Genomic DNA, 22,358 nt, shown 5'->3' on the forward strand with positions numbered 1-22,358 from the left:
AGGTTGTTGGTGAAAGCAACTCATTGTTGCCACAGTACTGCTTTGAGTAACATTGTCATCTCACACAACTTGATCTTCTGGTTAAGTTCTTGGCTGTGCCTCCTCCTGTGTACAGTCTGCATGTCCATTTTGTTTCTATTTGAATATTTACCCTGGTGCTCTGGTTATCTCCATAACACAACAGCATAACTTAGGAGAATTGATGTTTTGCCAACTTGCCTGTAGACAAGTGTGCAGTGCACATGTGTGTACGTACAGCTTGATCTTGCTTGTCAGGGGTAGTGTCCATGAGTGAGTTTGTGGGTGTGTATGTGTGAGAGAAAACATTTTATTTCTGGTCACACCCATTACTGGGGTGTATGTACACAGTTGCTGTCCAAAATATATATACTGCATAGCCTCTTATCCTTATTCTCAAAAGACCCTACCCCCGAGAAGGTTGCTTTCACAGCAACTGTCTCCTATCCAGGTTCAGGGTAGCCTTCCAATTCTACAGGAGTTTGGAGAAATGCTATGATAATGAATCATTCTTACACAAGATCCATACATAGACCCCTTGTAGGGTGCCTGAGTGTGTTAAACAAAGCCTGGGAGAGGAAATACAGGAGTTGCTGAATCTTGAGATAATTCAGGAACACAGTAGTCTATTTCTGTTTTATCATGTTTTATGACCAAATATAACTTAATAAATCAATGTATTATTGTATTTTAATAGGCAGTTATACTTTCCTTATATATAATCTAAAATAATTTTAAGTCCAGGTGGCCAGTGGGTAGAGACAAGGTTTGGGGTAATAGGTCAGTGGGAAGACTGGGGGCCCAATAAAATGATCCCATCTCGGTCCCAAAATTACTAAGATTAGTCCTGGCAGGTCAGACAGGTCTGTAAACTGCTGCACCCAGCAGAACAAAAGCACTCTCAAACTAAACAAACATTTCAGAAGACAAATAAAGTCTACCAAAGCCAAAATTGAGGTGAATCTGCCCCCCAGGCCAAGGACAACCACAAGGCATTCTTTAGCTATGTCAGCAACCTCAAAGGCAACACCCAATTGTGTGGAGAGCTCACTGTAAATGGAGCCATCTATACAGAGCCAGAAGATATAGCCAACCTACTGGCCGATAAATTCAGCTCCAACTTTACCCCTCTCTCCCCTTCAACCTTCAGGAAATACCATCTAATATAACTCCCCCTGCTATCTCTAGAGAACAGGTCCTTAATGTTTCTCTAAGGTCAAGAACACTACATCTGTGGGCCCAGGCAGTATCCCAGAATGCCTTCTAAATAGCTTGAAACATGACCTATCAGGGCCTTTGGAATTGCTATTTAACTATAGCCTCCAAATAGACTTCATGCCACATGAATGGAGAATAGCAACAGTCACCCCTCTGCATAAAGGTATGCCATCTACAGACCCTTGAAACTATAGATGCATATGTAAAGCTATGGAAACAATTATCTTGGAAATGATCAATAGTGATATAGTAAATCTGCAGACATGGAACCAACACAGGTCGGTTTCAACAAGGGCAGATCATACCTACTCAACCTGGTGGACCTCATTGAGAAGGTCACCAAAGGATTGGATAAGGGCAAAATGGTTCACAATGCCTACCTTGAACTGGCCATTGCATTTGATACAATACCCCACTTGGGCATTGTTGACATACTTAAAAGGTTAGGTACAAAGTCATATGTCACCCGGTGGATAGCCAAATGGCTCACAGACAGGACCCTGGAAGTTAGAATTGGGGAGAATACCTCTACAAAGAGACCACTCACAAGAGAAGCCCTTCTGGGATCAGTCCTCAGACTGCTCCATTTTGGCATTTACTTCTCTGAAGTCAAGGCCAGTGTTACTGGTGTCTGGCTGACTAAATTTGCAGATGATTGCAAATTAGGAGCTGTCATTGAATCCCACACTGACACAAATGTTCTCCAGGAGGGGCTAACACAGACAAACAGCTGGTGTCAGAGCCATGGAATAAAACTAAATGTCAGAAAATACATAACAGTATCCTTCAGGAAGTAATCCACCCCTGGTAACTATCATATTGACAACACACCCATTATAGCTGACCCAGTAGTCAGGGACTTAGGGACACACATAGATAGTAATCAAGTCTTTGACCATCATGTGTCTACAGTAGTGAGGAAATCCTTCTATGTTGTGCAACTTATAAACAAAGGTATGGAATGTAAGTCCAAGGAAGTCATTGTTCCACTGTATTTGGCATTTATCAGACCTGTCACTGAGTACAATGCCCCCTTTGGTATGTACCTAACCAGGCATATCCAACAACTGGAACGTCCACAGAGGTTCCTCACTAAAAGAATACAGGGCTGAAATAAAATGTCCTATGCAGACCACCCTAAGGCTCGATCACTGTATTCTGTCTCCTACAGGCTTTTGAGGGGGGATCTATGCCTGACATACAGGGCATTATCAGACCCCACTCTGATGGACCTCCTGCATATCTGCAAAACAAACAGCACCAGAATTACCTGTTCTAAAGACTTAAACCTTGCCTGTTATATAAATACGACTTGCTGGAGAGACGGGTATGTATCACAGAGATTACCCCTGTCTCTGGAACAGGCTCCACATCCATGTGAAGCAGAGTTCCTCTCTAACCCAATTCAAAGTGCAACCTGAACAACTGGATGGGGAACAGGAAATTCATCCCTGGTTTGTCACCATATATACCAGACATATCTCTAATGGAAACAGGCAACCTGTAAATGGTTCATCTCCCAGGCCCTAGGTTGTAAATGTTTCATCTCCCAAGGCCCTGCTTACACTTATCAAGGGTATCAGAACTTGTCTGAGATTTGGAATGTGTGGCAAGGTTTAAAAAGGCTCTTGTGATCATTAGCCTAATAAACACCTATGAACCTTGTGATGCCCCTGCACTGGCCCAGTAATCAAGGAACCTCAATCCTCATCACTGACAACAGTGGGGGACGTACACACTGGGAGGATGGCAAGTAGACATACAGTAAAGTACAATTTCACTTAAGAGCACACACAGTGATCACAGTCAGTCTGAGACTCATTTCTCCCTCTCTCTCCAGATCCCCAATAAGACTCCTCACTGGCACAGCTATAGGGTTTGGATCTCAGCCGAGTGATCAAGCCAAAATCTTCAGCACTCTCTCTGTCCAACCAGTGTTTCATGCCCCTGCCCAAGTAGCTGACACACACACACTTTGAGATTTGATTTATATACAAACATGCACATACACCTGGGAAAGGCTGGCATAGGTTTACTAGTTATGCTTCCTTCTGCCCAGACTATAAGGTAGTTATCATTGCCCCCAATCGGCTCTTTATCAGCTTCTATAAAGCCCTGACAAGGGGTGTCCAATCCTACTATGTAATCTTACTAATAATCCAAATGGTAGTTTTGACCAAGCAAGACTATTGGAGTGGACCGTATAGTGTCACCAAATACATATGCAAGTAATGTAAGAGCTTAAATATGTCTCACAAATATCAGCCACAAAGATATGTTTAAATATATTTAATAATAAATAATAAAAGAACAAGACAATACTCAGTACACAAACACAGTTACTTCAGAGTTCAAAATCACAGGAAATATTTTAAAATAACCTTGCAGGACAGTCTGAAATAAATACAGAAAACATCTAAACTAATCTTTTCTATATGCCTATCTATATCTAAGAGGGATACTATGCCCTAGATATTATTTACAGCAAGTGCAAATTATGATGATGAGTGGATGTTTCCTGGTCGAAGGCAAAATACAAAATGCACAGCCTCTCTCTGAGAGAGTTCTTAAATCAATATCACATTTTACTGCTAGGTTAGCCTGGATAACATCACTTTTTGTCACCTGACTTCAGTTCCCAGGCTAAACAGAAACTTAACATAATTTAACACGTCTGTGTGAGAAATACATATCTCTCAGAACTGTGCAGCTGCTAGGAAGTCATAAAGAAAAAAAAACACTTTTACATTTTAAACCTAGTAACTACTTCTCTCCAGGACAATAGAAAAAACTTCTAGCTTTAGACATCCTGTCTCCTTGCTGCATTGAAACTAACGTTTATAGCACATCTTAAAGCACTTAACTTATTTTCTTGAAGTTTTGTAAGTTAATCTTCTATGTTCCAGCAGGGTATGCTGTGGTTATATTCTTGAAGCTCAGTACATAATATACAGTTCTGTATAAATCATATCAATATTCACAAATGACATAGAATTATTTACAAAATTCCAGACAGCTGAGCTGGCAGTGTCACAAACCTATGAAACTGTGTACAGTTATTTATGAAGTAGGAAAATTGTGGTATTCTTCTGATGCTTAAAACTATCTTCTTTGTCCCATAAATCTGTTCAGCAGCATTTTTTGTTGACATGGCTAAGGCAGATGTTGTAAGCTTGGTATACCTTGTGGGGGAGGAGTCTGCTGAATATTTATCTAACTTTATTTAATCCCAAAACTGCAAAGGTACTTAAAATGTGCACCACTGTGTATAATTTGATATTGGATGAGATGTTGCATTGCAGATAGGTGCTGTATGAAACAGTGGGCAAGGAAAATGTCTGTTTTGTTTGTTGGTTATTACTGATGGGTCTTCATTTATAGTTTTCCAGAACTGTGTTGTGCATATGATTTAACTAGTTCGATAGATTTTATATCCATGTCAAGGAGTAACTTGGCTGGTTTACAGATATATATTCAGCTAACCAACACAGTCACCCTTGCCATTTTTGTGTTCAGTTATATAGATTTATGATTTTTTTCTGTAGTTTTCATAATTTACAATGGGAAATAAAGCTTTTCTGTGTAGCCAGAGCTCTATGTCTTAATGTAATTTTTTTTTGGCAGATGAGATTAGTCATTTGTAGATCTGCATTTTGGTAATGACTGGGTGAAGAAATTACTCAACATACTTATTTCTGAAATAATTAGTAGCAGATCCACCTATAGTAATTATTTAAGCAAATGAATTTATTCATGACAGAAGTAGTGAAACTGGTATGGCTATATGCTTAAATACTCTTAGAAAGTCCATGCCAGTGACATTCATCCAAGTACATATGACAGAACTGTGGTAAATATGCACTTCATCCATTGTGCCAGTGCATTTGATATGGCAACATATCACTTGTCAGCACCCTCTCAAGCAAAGCAGATAAACCTGTCTTAGAGCTGTCAGAGCAATATCCTGCAGAGAGTGGCCCCTAGCATTTCAGAAAATAGGCAATAGATGAGGGACTGATCCAGTTTACGATGAAGTCCGTCTTGAGTACTAATTTAGATTCTGCATGCCTGCAGAAATGTAGAAAATACATTGATATGACAAAAAGACAACGACTAAGTACTAAGCCACTTTCTACAACAAATGCTTAATTTTTATTTTTTTTTATCCAAATCATATTTGCTCAAACCACACTTGTTCTGAAACCAAAGTCAATGAACATGTTTTTCACTAAAGAAAATGTTAAACAATAATGATAAATGACCACAATACTTACTACTGCAAATAACAGTTTGTACACTTTAAAATTCTTTATGAATTTCTGTTATTCAATTACAAAATAAAAGAATATACATTCATTTTCTTCCAATGTCCCCAATAGCAATAGTTTCTACTCTTCTCAAAAGCTGCTTCCTAAAAGAAATTACTATACTGATACATTGACTTAATGTAATTTAAAAGGTATCCACAAAACCAGTTGCTCTGTTTTAATACCTACTGACTTTGTGACTTAAAGCAGTTCATCACATTCTACTAACAGCTGCTTTCATATTATTCTTTAAAACTGCAGTTTCACTGCTGCTTCATCATTTGTTTGCATATGCATTTGTTAACCAGAGTAGAGCATTAATCCCAATGGGCTCAATCTGGGAGGGAATAACTAGCCAAAAATATGCAATGAGAAATAGTATGCAAACAGGAATAAAAAAAAAGCAAAGACAAATTACACAGTAAAGAAGATTAACAATGCAGCACAAAGCAACACCTAATGCAATGTGTTAGAGCATCTCACATAGCTATGTTCTAGAACAACTAAAGTAATATACTGTACACTATTATACAAAGTGCTCAGAGTACAGGAATGACTTTGAGTGGTTAACAGAGCTTTTGGGGTATGTGTGGGCAGGGAACAGATAAAGATTTAAGTGACACTGTCTTTATTCCATCTATAACCCCTTTTCCCATTTTTACACATGGGGTCTACATGTCACTTCAACAGTGACAATCCTCTAGTTCTGCCACTGACCTTTATTGTAGCATTTATACTATGCTTGGCTGAACAGATAAGCTTTAAGTTCTCTCTTGAATGTAGGGAACTAAATTTTGCCAGTTGTGTGTTTTGGGATGGATTCCCAAAATGAGCAAGAGTGAGTGTTCAGTTTACATTAGTTTTGTAAATAGGGTAGAAGATTAGGGGTGCAGGTGGATGAAGAACTCTTGTTACATGGTGATCAGCTTTCTGAGAACATGCTGGCAAAGAACTGGGAAAGATTCCACACTGACAAGTTTGAGAATCATCAAACATAGGAAGAGGGTTATTCTTTGTGAAATGACAAGTTATTTGACTAGAGTATTACAGTGGTGTTCTGTCCTGAGGGAGAGTGTAATAACTCTACAATTGTTATTGGAGGTGGATTAAGGCAGGAAGAGGGTCCTTTCTGAGGTGGAGGCAATTGGGCAGTCCATATTCTAGTTGTGGTAGAAAGACTTTTTTTGCCTAAAATGGTCCTACCTTAAGGGGACAAGATTTGTTTTTACTGCATAATGGAAGTGTTGAAATTTGCTTTGGTGAGTTGTATGCGATTCTGAAAGTAGAGAGTGCGGCCTAGCAACATTCCTAGGTATTTGTAGGTTCTTTCAGTTTCAAGGGGTTCTTTGTTGTGTGTGATGTACCAGTTGGATGAGTGTTTATTTAGTGTTTTGAGGTTCCAAATAACCTAGTTTTGGTTTTGATTTTCTTGATATATATAAGCTTGCATTGGAGTAGCCAATTACTGAAGTTAGGTAGGTCAGCTTCTATGGGTGAAGTGGAGGGATCTGATCTTTAGATAACCATATCATCTACATAAAGTATAACGGGTAGTCTGGGAGTGTCAGAGACAAGCTTATTTATAAACAAACAAAATACAATTGGGGAAAGAGAACTGATTTATGGGGAACACCATTTTGATGCAGGCCTTTGAGAAGGACATTTTGGATTTAGTAGGTTTATAGTGCGACTTGGGGCTGATGCCAGCATGCAGAGGGGATTTAGTATAAGTGGTGGTTACTTTTTCCCATGTTATTGAAGGATGTCATCAGTGACAGTATTAATTGTGGTCACCGTGCCACATCTAGAACAGAATCTGTGAATGGGGAGACAATTTTATATGTTTGAAGGTACTGTGTGAGCTGGATATAAACTAGCTTTTCTATTATTTGCACATGGTTTGAAGGATGAAGATGGATCTGAATTCAGTAGTTGAGAATGGTTTTGGGGATTTGGTTATATGTATTACTTTGACAGATTTCCAAAATTGGACACACTTTTGGAACAGGTGTTGTAAATGTGCTTGCATGGGACAAAGATGTAATCTTTCTGCAGTGAGATAAATCACTAGTGACAGGTATCACTGCCTGGGTGGTTGTCTGATTGGACATTGCTAATAATTTTGGAGATGTCTTTAGTAGTTATGGTCTTAAAGTAGAAAGATAGTGAGCCTACAAAGGAGCAATTGCCATTTGAGGGAGTGTTGTTGGTGCCAAATATGTGTATGAAAAATTAAAGCTCTCCTGCTTGAAGTCATCTGATGTAAGGAAACAATGTAAAGTAGAGGTGATGTTCTTCTGTAGGGGGTCTTTGGATAGGGATATACCTCTTATGTTGTTCACCAAGTTCAAGAATCTCTTTTGATTGTACAGAAGTATGGTTTGGGTAAAGTGAGAAGGCTACCCTTGTGTCACCTAGTGGGTTTTTTTGGCTAGGTTTCTTAGCTGTATGGAATGGTCAGTTTCCTCTTGACAGTATTTTTCAGGCACTGTACATTGTCTTATAGAGGGTTTGGAGTTCAGAAGTTAACAACTTATTGTGTGATGGTGTCTTGATACTAGTGGGAAATGTGTATGTTGGAGTCCGAGAAGGATGGAGGTGAGTGGTTCAGTGATTTCATTGGGGTCATATAGGATTATAAGGTCATTCCAGTTGAGAGTGAAGGTTTTATGTGTTTTATTAGGAAGGTCAGAAGGTGATGAGAGTGGTGGATAATTTAAGAATGGGTGGTTTAAAGGTAAATGTTATTGGGCAGTGGTCACTTATGGAAGAAGGAAGAAAGGAGATGGAATATATTGAGGATAGGCTATTGGTGCTCTAGATATCTAATAGGGTGTGATTATCTGATATTTTGTTAGGGTGCGAATTTTAGATTCATTGGGTTTACAGTGAAGTCCCTTTAGGTGTTAATGCTTTTGTATGGGTAGCATGAGTTTAAAATGTCTGTGAGTGAATATTTGGATTTGGATATGTTTGAAGATGGGGAGAGGCTGGTGGTAATACTGCAAGGGCATAATTGTTGCTCATAGTAGCATTAATGCTTAGGCAGTTGGGATTATGATCATTTTTATAGGGTTTTGTTCGAGGGAGTCAATTTTTATGTTTTTTTTTAAATGAGGGAAAAATGTTCCACCACCTGATCTATTACCTAGTCTCAAACTGAATAGGTACACATAGTTTGGGAAAAGGTAGCTAAGGTTAGGAGAGAGTGTTTTGATGCATGATTTGGAAATGGTGAGGATGCCAGAATTATTAGTGGCCAAAAATGCTTAAGTGTGTTCTAATCTGTTTAACATGTTTTCAATATTCATAGAAATATGAAATTATTTTAAAGGGTATTTGGCTTCTATTCAATACAGCCATGCAATACAATGATTTGGATAAGTGAAGTGATTTTGATAAGGAATCTATGGATTTTTTGGTGGTGGAGTATTTATTCAGGATTGTGCATGGTCAAGAGAGGTGAGTTGCTTTGGGAAGATGGAGAATGACTGGGGTGTTGCTACCATGAATGTGACATGGTATATTCAGCTGTAGATGGAAGTGTGGTGGAGAATGTAACATTTTATGTCAATGTGTGACTGTGGTCTGTACTTTTTTGATAGGATGTGGGTTTCTGTATTTGGGGAGTTGGAGCAGGATGATTGTGGTTGTTAATATAGCATACCTGACTGAAATTAGAGACACGGTTTGGGTGGACTTGATAGTAGAAAGAGTGATTAAGAATGCAGAGCTGTAGCAATTTTCTTACAGATATACTTGTATAGTACTATTATGGTGGGCTGGGAACAGCTTTGGACTAGGAAGTACAATGGTGTACAGGAGTTATGAAGACTGAAGATGGCTGGTGGGTGATGTGTGATTTTTGTAGATTTTGCATGTACATACAGAAGAAAGAGTTGTTTTGTTTAATGCAGAAATAGTGATTTCAAATAACTCTGGCATTCCTTTTAGAAGGCAAAGTTGTGGGAAGGTTTATGGGCATGCGGAAAAGTATATAAGAGTGTGGTTCCAGAGGCAGTGACAGGGAATTGGGGGTGGGAAGTGAATGAAGAGGCCAGAGCTGCTGCACTTGGGGGAGCCAATCAATCTGCACATTTACAGTATGATTATCATCTCCAACAAGTAAGGATGCGTGCCTGCTAGTGTTTTGAAACAAGTAAGTTAATTTTGGATTTTACTGTAGCATTTCTCTTGCAAAGTAACATAATGAGTGATAGAGAAAAACAGAAGGCAAATGCTCTTTTTATGCAAATATCCCTGCTAAAGCCTTTAATGAGAAAGTATCCTTTTTGGTAAAATGGGGAGGGGGCAAAAATACCATACTGCTTAACAGACAGTAGGACAGTTCTCTTTACAAAAGAGCAGTGCCTGCCCTTCCTAAACTCTGTATATTAACTGTGTTTTCATTTGTAAAAAACAAGAGAGAAATGGGGGTGGGTGGGAGTTTAAGGGGTGGAATGCAAGCACACAACTCCGGCGGACTGCCAAAAACCGCTAGACTTAAACATGTTTCTTTACATAGCAGAGAGCAGCTTAACATTCTATAGAGGCAAGGCAAATGTTCAACTTATAGAAACAGTCAGCTGTGGAGTTGTCTACTAGACCTAAGGCAGTATCAAAGTGGAGCCTTTCAGCATGCCTGTACTGCTAATCCCCCTTTTTGAAGAATGCTCATAGAAATGGAACTTATCCTTGAGACTACATCCAAGCTAGTCATCAGAATAATTTCAGAGTGCAACTGTTAAGCCATTATTCATATAATCACAAAAGTTGCTGTCTCCATAGCAGTTTTATCCACAGTAAGAGTTTAATATAAAGCTTGCAGGCATGTTTTTAAAAAAATGTAACTGAGACTATTAACAAAATGGGGAGGACCTATACTGAAAGAATGAATAATAAGATAGGATCAAAAATACCTAACCAGCTCTTAACATGGGTAGATTTCCTGGCAGAAGGCTTATAATGTGAATATCAAGGAGAAAGCGTTACTGGCAATGACCCTTTTTGTCTTACTGTGTACATGATGTTTCTGATATAAGACAATCAGAACTTTGAAAAGTGAACAAGCAGTTCTTGTACACTAACATACTGCATCACACAAGGTAAACTTTATCTTCCTAATTCACATTGAAACCCACATGCTTTATATCTTGTTTTTTCACTGCACTCATATTCTCTACTTCACTGGATTTAACACACATCTGTTCTCCATATCAGGTAGAAAGACCCCCTCTTCCTAACCTAATGAATAAATGCTGCAAAAATAAGGCCTCCAGTGCAGCGCCACATACTTCTGTTGCATATGCACACGACCACAGAGGTCTATAGCCAGTTCCAACTTAACAGCTTGTCTACTCCTCTAAGAACATTTTGTAATAACCTGGTTTGAAATAACTATCTAGGTTTGAAAGATGCATCAGACAGTAGTGTTCTTGCACACTAAACTATGAACCAGTACCTCCATACTCTGGATTTTTGACAAGTTTGTTAAAAGCACTTGCCAGGAAACAACTTGTAAGCTTACAAGAGTTTACTTCTAGATTACGCATGAATCAACACAGTGAGGGCTTAGAGATAACCACTAGCAGACTGGCCTTATCAGTTATCACACTAGTTCACTCTAATATTTAAATTCTTTTATTTGCCTTCAGCTACTTTTCAGCATCAATATAAAACCATAGGAGCATCACTGTTGGTGGACTATAAGTCAGAGTAGCACTATGGTGATATCAAAGTAAAGCAGAGCAGTGTAATTATGTAATCTCCCTGTGAAAACTCTCATTTTATTTTCTCAGCAACTGAAATCAAAACTTCAGGTTATCAGCAAACGATAGTGTGGTGCCCACCACCCTCATTAACAATGGTAACCATGATGTTTATACCAAATGGAAAGAGGTTGCAAGTTAATTCACTGCAGCTCAAACTGTCACAGACACATCTCAGTCATGCACATGTACACAAATACATCCACATGTGCATGATGGGGATTTGTCTGCACATTTACACATATACACACACATACACTTCATAATACAAAGCATATAAACAGTTTAATTTAACTCACACACACAAGACACAAACGTATTTAACACTAACTAGTAATACAGTAACACTATGGTCCAAATTCAGAAAGGTTACTGCAAGGTAATCTTGCCCCATTCAGAGACAGATCTACGGCTGAGCTTTTGCCCAAAGATGTGCACTGAAAAGTAATAAAAGCAGTATAATGTCCTGCATTTCTTTATAATAATATTTATATCTTCCAAACAGTTCTAGGTAAATAAGTAAACCAGTATTGGTTAATACATTTAATACCACAACAGGCATTATAAAGAATTTTCTAGTTTGGTTTCTGGCTGGAATGTCTAATGTACAGAATCTGCATATTCTTTCTTTTTTCATATGTGTTTTTTCTAGGTGCTCAGGTTTCATGACCACATCCCAAGGAAGCAACGTTAGCTGAACTGACTGTCTTCTACACTGCCCACAGGTATGTGTACTCTGAGCAAATGATAATGTGTAATTGCATCTATGTCCTGAGATACACTGATGTCTTAATCAAGAATGGTTCTTGCTGCCTTAAGCCAGCTTACCCATGACCACGAATATAATAAAGAAAATACTGAAGAATGAATGCCTGTCATACAGAAAGCATTACAACATTATCATAATCAAAATTCTCAGATGAGAATTCTTTGTAAGAAGTTGGCGCCAAAAAGCTTATAAAATGATTAATTCTACGATTGTATTTGATTCTGATGAAGTCCACGATTTAGTGGATGAAAGCGCTTAATCACTTTACATAGCTTTTTATTTGAATTGTATATGTTCTTTTGAGTGTATTGGAACATTTCGTTTTGCTGTTTTGACAATTAAAGAGGTGTATTATAGCTTCGCTGGTTCATTGGCTTATTCCACTTGGATTACACTATTTGGCTTGGTTTGCAGCGTTCACTCCTTGCTTTTGGATCGTCGTTATGGAAACCCAAGGGGAAATGGCCACTGGGAAGCGTACGCCTGACAGCAGTGACGAAATTAGTGAGTTGGGAACGGAGGTATCGTCATTGAAAGGGGAAGTAACAAGGTTGCTTGAGTTTATGACTCAGCTGGAGCCTAAATGGACTGGCTTCAGTTATTCACAAGGAATAGGTGAATTATCTAGCTCAAGTGAAGCTGATTTTGATATACCGAATGCGCAGCGCTCAGTGTGTTCCAGCAAGCAACAAAGTAAGGGTATAGACTTGCGTAACAAGACACAGGATAACAGCAAGTTAACAGAAAGAGACTTTGCCTTTGACTTCTCATTGTATAATTTTGATAATGCAGTCGATGAATCCAAATGTACAGGAACAAAACCAAAGTGTGTGATGGCAGGTAAAACATTTTCTTCTGCCATTTCTGGTAGTTCAAATATTACTATGAGCTAATAGTTCAGTGACTAAAGATACTTGTAATAACAAGTGTAACAATGGCATTAGAGGACAATTGGATGACTTTTTGGCTGTGGACATATGTTTTGATGGAGTTAACAGTGGAGAAATTTCAAATAAAATGTGTGTTGAATACAAACAAGGAACTTTGAAGCAAAATATTTATGTTTTGGGTAAATATATAGGTATTATTAGAGGTATTAAAATCGATAATGCCTATTTAAATAAATGTATTACTATGAATATTGTCCCTAAGGGACTAAGATTTTTTAAGAAACCTATGGGCATTGATTTAAACAACAGTAATTGTAAAGAATTTGAGGATTTGTTAAACCGATTTGGTATTGACTATATGAAATTATTGGTGAAAAAGAATGATGAGAAGTTATGTAAATATATAGAAATGGCAGAGGTATTAAATAAAAATATAACAGAAGATTTAGTTTTTGATCAATGGGAGAATTTATATTATAAACAGTTCTTGGAAGCAGATAAAAAAGCTAATAGTATTATGGAAAGGAAAAGTAAAAAGTTAGAGAGGGATATAAGAGAATTTAAGGAAGGAAAGGCATATGAGTGGAATTTAGACCACCAACAAAAAAGTCACAAATATCAGACGACATCTTATGATAGGAATTATACTAGTAATAAAAACACCTATAGGGAATCCTATAATAATTTTGTTAATCAGGATTTTCAGTGGGGCAACGATCAGGATTTGAATATGAATCCGCAGAGAAATTGGAAATGGAAAGGGAATGGGAGAAGAGGGACACAGAAGTATTGGAACAACCAGAATTGGAGACAACGAAGGTGGTAGGGAAGGAAGTGGTTAAATGTACAAACTACAAGGCAAGAGAACCGAATCAATCCAACAAAGAGGGAGAAATAAATGACAAACAAGTTATATGTCAATTTAAGGGATTTAATATATTTAATTATACTGATTTAACAATCGGAAAGGAATATTTTTCACTTTTTTCTAAAGGCTTGAAATATGTGCCCAATATGAATTTTAGGGTTGTTGACAGTGTTATTGATATTAAAAAATACACTAGAAAATTAAATTTAGCTATATATTTTAAGGAAGGTACTAGAGAGAAAGAAAACAGTGATTTAAAGAAAAACAATACTTTTATACCACCCTCACATCCTCAAGTCTCCCTTTTTGAGAAATTAATCACAGGAGATTTATACCTGTTAAAAAACAGAACAAAGGGAGATAGAAAATATAGTAATTTAAAAGAAGAGGAGGTCTTATTATTACAAAAACTTATGAATGATAGGACAGTAAGAGTTATGAAGCCAGATAAGGGATGTGGCATTGTACTATATGATAATAATGTATATGTCAACAAAATGTTCAACATTTTGGTTGATTCTGGCAATTATGATAATATAGAAAAAATGGAAAGTGGGGAATGAATCCAAAACTAGTAAATCACAATTTCCCCAGTAGTACAGGATCCAATAAAGGCTGTCCCACAATAATAATCCACAAGTAGTCCAAAAAACATCCGAAGTAGATAATACGTAAAAGTTTATTTAGCGATACAAAACAGTTTAAAATTCGCTTTCATCTCCAAACACTGGAAACTTCATCAGAATAAAGTGCCTCTGTGTTCACCAGGTTTTTATACCTTAATCATTAATTGACTTAATTTAATTTAATTTAATTCAACAACTTAATGAATTGATTAAACAAGCTGCATTTAAAGTCACACAACAAAATTTTACATATACACATTCTTCTGAAACACAAGCGCTGACCAAATGCAGTGCACACAACAACACAAATTTACCTGTGCACTATATAAATAGTCAGCAAAATCATTTCATGAAAATTTCGCAACAATTGTCTGACAAATCAAGTACATACAAGATACCATACAGTTTGTGCATGGAGTACACACCGCTCAAACCTCCTGTGCATCAATCCAAATGTAAATATCTAAGCTTAAGTATGGGTATAAATAGTGAATAGTATAGGTGTATGGTATAAATATATATCCCTTAAAATTTATTTAATAAAACGTAATATATAATTTAATACATATTCAATAAATAAATGAATAACTACCAAATGTTAAAAGTTGTATTTATATTTAATATTTAACAAATATCTAAAAACACATGTAATAGACATGGTTAAAAATATAAATTACAAATTACATTCTATTCTATTTCTTTGTATTTTTTCTATTTTTGCTTGGTTTTATTTTGTTTGCCCTTAGTTTTAGGGCAGGTAAAAGGGACACATGGTCGTTCATCCCTGGGGGTGTGTTTGAATCCAATCTCAGTTGCCAGATCAATTCCCGGTAACTGAGTTGGTTTTCCCAATCCCCCCCTCTATTGTTCCTGGGTACTACTTCCAAGATCCAAAACTTAAAATGGGCTCCCTTACAGGAAAGCATATGGTGGTAAAGGGCATTTGTCTCCTTTTTTATGTCATACATATGTTCTTTAATTCTCTGCTGCAGATGTCTTTCTGTTTTACCCACGTAGTGTCCCCAACATGAAATACAATAGGCCAAGTATACAACTCCACTAGTGTAACATGTGCAATATTGTTATTCTTTTAACCTAATGGGAAAAGTTGGTACCTGTAATTCCTCTTTATTTTCTATGAATGTACATTGGGGACATCTTTCACACCGAAAGGTGCCTTTCTTCCTCTTGTCTTTTACTTCTTTCTTTTTCTCAAAAATTGCCTTTAAATTTGGTCACTTCGGAAACTATAACATATACGTCTATCAAATATTTCTGATCTATTTGGCATGTTCTTAAAGAACGCCCATATCCTATTAATAGTTTTCTTTATTAAATTGGTGTTAGTGTTATATGTCATAACAAAAAATGGAGTATTCATGTTAGTTGCAGTACTGTTATTAACTTCATAAGTGGTGGACTCAGGGTTCATGTTTAAAACATTGTCCGTCATGACTTCCTTGTTCAGTAAGGGAATATATTTAATTCCCCAACATTTTGTCACTTCTTCCTTTAAGGGAAAATTCAGTATACCTTGATGTCATTCGGGCCACCCTGACCATTTGTCCCTGACTCTCCCTAAGTGACTGGTTAAATAAAAGTTTTGGAGCTACTGAACAACGTGAACAGAGACAGAGACAAAACGAGCAGGACACTACTTACTCTGAGAAATGTAAGCTCCTTAAAAAATACATGTTAAAATTTAAAAATTTAAACTTAGATAACTGGTTTCTATCTGAATGTTTGAAAAGGAAACACGTGCCTAAGGGGCTTAGATTAAACAAGTTCCCAAATGACATTGTCATGGGTTCTACGCTGTATAAGGAGATTGTGGATATTTTGAACAACTGTGGTTTGGCATTGATAAAAGTTATGATTATTAACAACAACAAGTTGATTGATGAACTTAACATCAAAATAGACAAAATTAAAAAAGAAATATGTAATGATTTACTGTTCACTGTGAGAGAATATAAAAGTGATTATTTGAGAGTGTTCAATGATGTGGATAACATTATAGTTAAGAACCAAAAAAGAAAAATGGGTAAATTAGATAGAGATGATTGGGCATACAAACACCAACAAGCATATGTATTAGGGCAAAATACTAACAAAAAGGAATAGACCTATGGGCCACCTAGGGGAAGATACACACAAAATAATTATAACCGACAAAAAAATACTAGGTCTGGTCAGTGGAGACATCATAGTTATGGTTATGAAACTAGTGATACTGTTAACACAGATATGTACAATTATCAGGGTGAATGTAGTGACTTTGAAATCCCTTTAGAACAGGAAGGACCGAGAAGGTCCGACAGAATACGGAACATGCATATACACCCAACATATGCACAAGTAACCAACAATTATGTTCGGAGACACTGAAGGAATTTTCTTCTAACAACAATACTACACAGAATATTAATGTCCATGACAACATAGAACTAAACAGGGACAATACCATAGATCAAGGACACACAAAACTTGCTTTGTTTGATATTAACCTCAGAAACCAAATGATATGTGTAGACACACACATGAATTTTTCGCTCTCTAACGATGACATCATAGAGGACAACAGGACACATGATGTTATAGATATAGAGAGGAATAATATCATAGTTAGTCAACCAAACAGTGAATTTTTCATATATAACTACACTGATATCAAAATTGAGGATAGACATTTTTCACTTTTCAAAAAGTGTTTCACCTTTGTTCCAGTCACAAGAATGGACATGGCCGAGATGATACTAGACATAAGGCTTTTTAACAGGAAGTTAAATTTGGAAATTCTGGCCAACTCTAATGATTTAGGGAACAACTTTGCACTCAGTGCTAACAAGAATATATATTGTGACGTTTTGAAAAGGAAAAGTATATTTAACCCACCTCTACAAAGCGATATCAGCAATTCTGAAAAATTGGTAATTAATGAGGTTAGAATGCTGCAGCGTCATTATGAACACAACTTTTACAAACCAAATCTTACTATAGAAGAAAAAGCAACCTTGGAAGAAATAAAATAGTGTTATTCAGATGTCAGGATTATGAAACCTGGCAAAGGGGGTGGGGTGGTACTAATGAATAAGTGGTCGTACACAGCTAAAATGATGGATATATTGAACGTACAGGGTAGATATTCAATCATTCTACCAATGAACTCAATATTGTGTACCATAAGATTGATTTGACTATAGAAGACAATCTGATGCAAGGTCTAATTGATGAAAAGTTATACAGATTTTTTTTAAAGTAGAAAAACCTTTTTTATCCACTATGTTTGGTATTCCCAAGTTTCACAAAGGTGTTGAAAATCCACCTTTGAGGCCAATTGTAACATCAGAAGGCTCAAAAACTCAACCTTTGGCTATATATATTGATAGTAAACTAAAGCCCTTCTACAAATTATGCACACACATTTTAATTGACTCTTGGGACTTACTAAGGAAAATAAACCAATTAACATTTGAATCACATTATTCATTTTTAACAATAGATGTTAAAGACTTATTTTCTGTGATTCCGCACGATATTGGACTCAAATGGTTTGAATACATGTTAATAGAATTAAAATTTTTGAACGACAACGAATTCAGATTAATCCTGGAAAAATATAGAAATAGTATTAAAGAACAACTTAATTTATTTCCAGGACGAAATTTATCAACAACTTGATGGTGTGGCAATGGGGGCAGCTTGTGCCCCCATTTACGCCAACATTGTTATGTTGTTCTGGGAAAAACATTTTGTTTTTAATTCACCATTTATGGTTAATATAGTCAAATACTTTCGTTTTTTGGACGACATATTGATAGTTTGGAATGGGGCACAAGATGAGGCATTAAGGGCCTTGGACTATTTTAACAATTCCACTACATTCCTTCAGTTCACATTTGAATTCAATATGGAAAGAATACATTTCCTAGATATTAGTATTAGAAAAGACTATGAACAAGGAATATATGTATCTAACATATTTAGAAAGACATGTTTTTCTAACTCTTACCTCCACTACTGTAGTAACCACCCTCCCCTACAAAAGAAGAATATTATCAAGGGACAAATGGTCAGGGTGGCCCGAATGACATCAAGGTATACTGAATTTATTGAAGAATTGGAATATGTACATAAATTATTTTCGGAGAGAGGCTACCCGGATTCCATTATTATTCCCTTAAAGGAAGAAGTGACAAAATGTTGGGGAATTAAATATATTCCCTTACTGAACAAGGAAGTCATGACGGACAATGTTTTAAAAATGAACCCTGAGTCCACCACTTATGAAGTTAGTAACAGTACTGCAACTAACATGAATACTCCATTTTTTGTTATGACATATAACACTAACACCAATTTAATAAAGAAAACTATTAATAGGATATGGGAGTTCTTTAAGAACATGCCAAATAGATCAGAAATATTTGATAGACGTGTATGTTATAGTTTCTGAAGGGGACCAAATTTAAAGGCCATTTTGGAGAAAAAGAAGGAAGTAAAAGACAAGAGGAAGAAAGGCACCTTTCGGTGTGAAAGATGTCCCCAATGTACATTCATAGAAAATAAAGAGGAATTACAGGTACCAACTATTCCCATTAGGTTAAAAGGAAAACAATGTTGCACACGTTACACTAGTGGGGTTGTATACTTGGCCTATTGTATTTCATGTTGGGGACACTACATGGGTAAAACAAAAAGACATCTGCGGCAGAGAATTTACGAACATATGTATGACATAAAAAAGAAGAAGGAGACAAATGCCCTTTACCGCCATATGCTTTCCTGTAAGGGAGCCCATTAAGTTTTGGATCTTGGAAGTAGTACCCAGAAACAATAGAGGGGGGGATTGGGAAAACCAACTCAGTTACCGGGAATTGATCTGGCAACTGAGATTGGATTCCAACACACCCCCAGGGATGAACTACCATGTGTCCCTTTTACCTGCCCTAAAACTAAGGGTAAATAAAACCAAGCAAAAATAGAAAAAATACAAAGAAGTAGAATAGAATGTAATTTGTAATTTATATTTTAATCATGTCTATTACATGTGTTTTTAGATATTTGTTAAATATCAAATATAAATACAACTTTTAACACTTGGTAGTTATTTATTTATTGAATATGTATTAAATTATATATTATGTTTTATTAAATAAATTTTAAGGGATATATATTTATACCATACACCTATACCATTCACTATTTATACCCATACTTAAGCTTAGATATTTACATTTGGATTGATGCATAGGAGGTTTGAGCCGTGTGTACTCCATGCACGAACTGTATGGTATCTTGTATGTACTTGATTTGGCAGACAACTGTTGCGAAATTGTCATGAAATGATTTTGCTGACTATTTATATAGTGCACAGGTAGATTTGTGTTGTTGTGTGCACTGCATTTGGTCGGCGCTTGTGTTTCAGGAAAGTGTGTATATGTAAAAGTTTGTTGTGTGACTTTAAATGCAGCTTGTTTAATCAATTCATTAAGTTGTTGAATTAAATTAAATTAAATTAAGTCAATTAATGATTAAGGTATAAAAACCTGGTGAACACAGAGGCACTTTATTCTGATGAAGTTTCCAGTGTTTGGAGATGAAAGCGAATTTTAAACTGTTTTGTATCGCTAAATAAACTTTTACGTATTATCTACTTCGGATGTTTTTTGGACTACTTGTGGATTATTATCGTGGGACAGCCTTTATTGGATCCTGTACTACTGGGGAAATTGTGATTTACTAATTATGATAATATCTCTTTAAATCAGATTAACATAGGATACAGCCGTATCAACATGTATCTAGAAGATATGTTGATCGATGATAGAATTAACATGGATTTATACAACTTTTTGAAAGTGGACCACCCTATAATGGCAACTATAGTAGGAGTGCCTAAAGTACACAAAAACGTACTTGATCCACCCTTCAGACCTATTATATCAGGTAGTCGATCCAAGACATTTCCTATGGGACAAGTTATTGATAAATGGTTAAAACATATTTACTCTAGGGTCCCCCATTTAATAAAGGATTCTTGGATGTTTTTGGGACTATTGACAAATGACATTTGGAAGAAGGATCTGATTTATGTGACTTTTGATGTAATAGACTTATTTTCTTGTATCCCTAAGGAACAGGGATTACAAAGCTTTAGCAACAGTGTATATGAGTATTCCACACTGGATTGGGAGAAAAGTAAGGTAATCATGGAACTGATGAGCATTATATTGGACCATAATTATATCTATTATGAAGGAGAATATTACAGGCAGACTAGAGGCATAGCTATGGGGGCTGCCTGCGCTCCGATTTTCGCTAACCTAGTCCTTTTGGATTGGGAAAAGGAAAATGTATTTAAATGTCAATACTACAAATATATTAAATTGTATACAAGGTTCCTAGATGATATATTTATCCTATGGGAAGGACAAACAAACATTCTGGATGAATTTGTAGAATATTTGAATAAAACAAGTCTGTTCCTAAAGTTTACATACAATTACAGTAGAATAGGAATTTCTTACTTAGATACTTTTGTGCCCAGTACCAATGATGGTTTTTCTTCCCGTATATATAGAAAAAATACATTCTCAAACAATTATTTAGAATACATGAGTTTTCACCCCTTGAAAATGAAAAAGCCATCTTCAAGGGGCAATGCACTCATGCAGCATGATTGACTTCAAAGGAAGATGAAATGATAGAGGAAATGGAATACATTAGCAAATTATTTATAGACAGGGGGTACCCAGAACATCTCATAAAAGAAATTAAAACATATGTGATTGAACAATGGGGGATTAAATACTTCCCTGTCTTAGGACGTTTTAGTTTTAGCAATACAGTAGTACAAAATGAAGACAAAGGGTACAAAAGGGCATGTATTATATATTATACTCCTTAGTCAAATTACATTAAAGAAATGGTGAAAAAATATTGGAATGTATCTTTCAATGACATTGATTTAAGGGAAGTATTGGGTGAGTCCCCTATTTTTGTATATAAAATGGGAATGAATTTGAAGTCCCTTCTGGAAAGGAACACAGGACAGATTAGAGATAAATTAAATAATCAAGGAACTAGCAAATGTGGAAGTTGTCAGTATTGTAAAACCATCAATGAAGACGTTAATTTGGTCTTGGATAATATAAATAAGACTAGAGTTACATTTGTAAATGGTAATTGCAATACCATGAATATTGTATATTTAGTTATATGTCAGTTATGCAGTTGTTACTATATAGGAAAAACCGAATGAAAATTTAGAAGACGAATCTATGAACACTTATATGCAGTCAAAAAGAAAGATAATAGCAATGCTTTAAGTCGACACATTCAAGAGACTGACAATAGACATTATTTCAAGTTTGCAATTTTAGAACGTGTGAATTACAGTATTAGGGGAGGCAATCTTAAGGCATATATAGTGGCTAGAGAGGCAAAATGGCAAATATTGACTGACGCTTCCACAAAGCCAGGACTAAATGAATAATATATCATTAAGACCATTCCTAACATAAAACACTTCATTCATGTGTCCTATGTTACACTATGTTGTTGAATTTTCCTACAGCAACTGGATAAGAAGTGACAGTTTTCTTAACTCTGCCATTAATGTATTATAATGTATTATCATTTATTGTAAATTCATTACAATTCATCACATTTAACATAATTCATTATATTTATTATATTTATTATATATCAATCAATATGAGTTAGAATACACACTATTATTAATTTTAATAGTTTTTATTCATAATTTCATGGTTTGATACTTAATATTTATGATTTTATTTTATATTTTTTATATAATATAGAAAAGATTAGAAGATATTTATGGAATGTATTAACATATTAAAGTATTTATTTATGCACATCTTTAACA

General features: G+C 35.9%; 1 long non-coding RNA gene across 1 annotated transcript in view; it reads left to right on the forward strand.

Moving 5' to 3' along the window:
- LOC122804320 overlaps positions 1-22,358 on the forward strand; it is a 447,561-nt gene that overhangs the window by 307,854 nt on the left and 117,349 nt on the right. The window contains exon 2 of the long non-coding RNA XR_006365212.1: positions 11,964-12,036. This is a non-coding gene — a long non-coding RNA (uncharacterized LOC122804320). The remainder of the gene's footprint in view (positions 1-11,963; positions 12,037-22,358) is intronic.

This window comes from Protopterus annectens, chromosome 6.part0 (genome assembly GCF_019279795.1).
Source record: "Protopterus annectens isolate FY-2018-M chromosome 6.part0, PAN1.0, whole genome shotgun sequence".
NCBI lineage: Eukaryota > Metazoa > Chordata > Ceratodontiformes > Protopteridae > Protopterus > Protopterus annectens.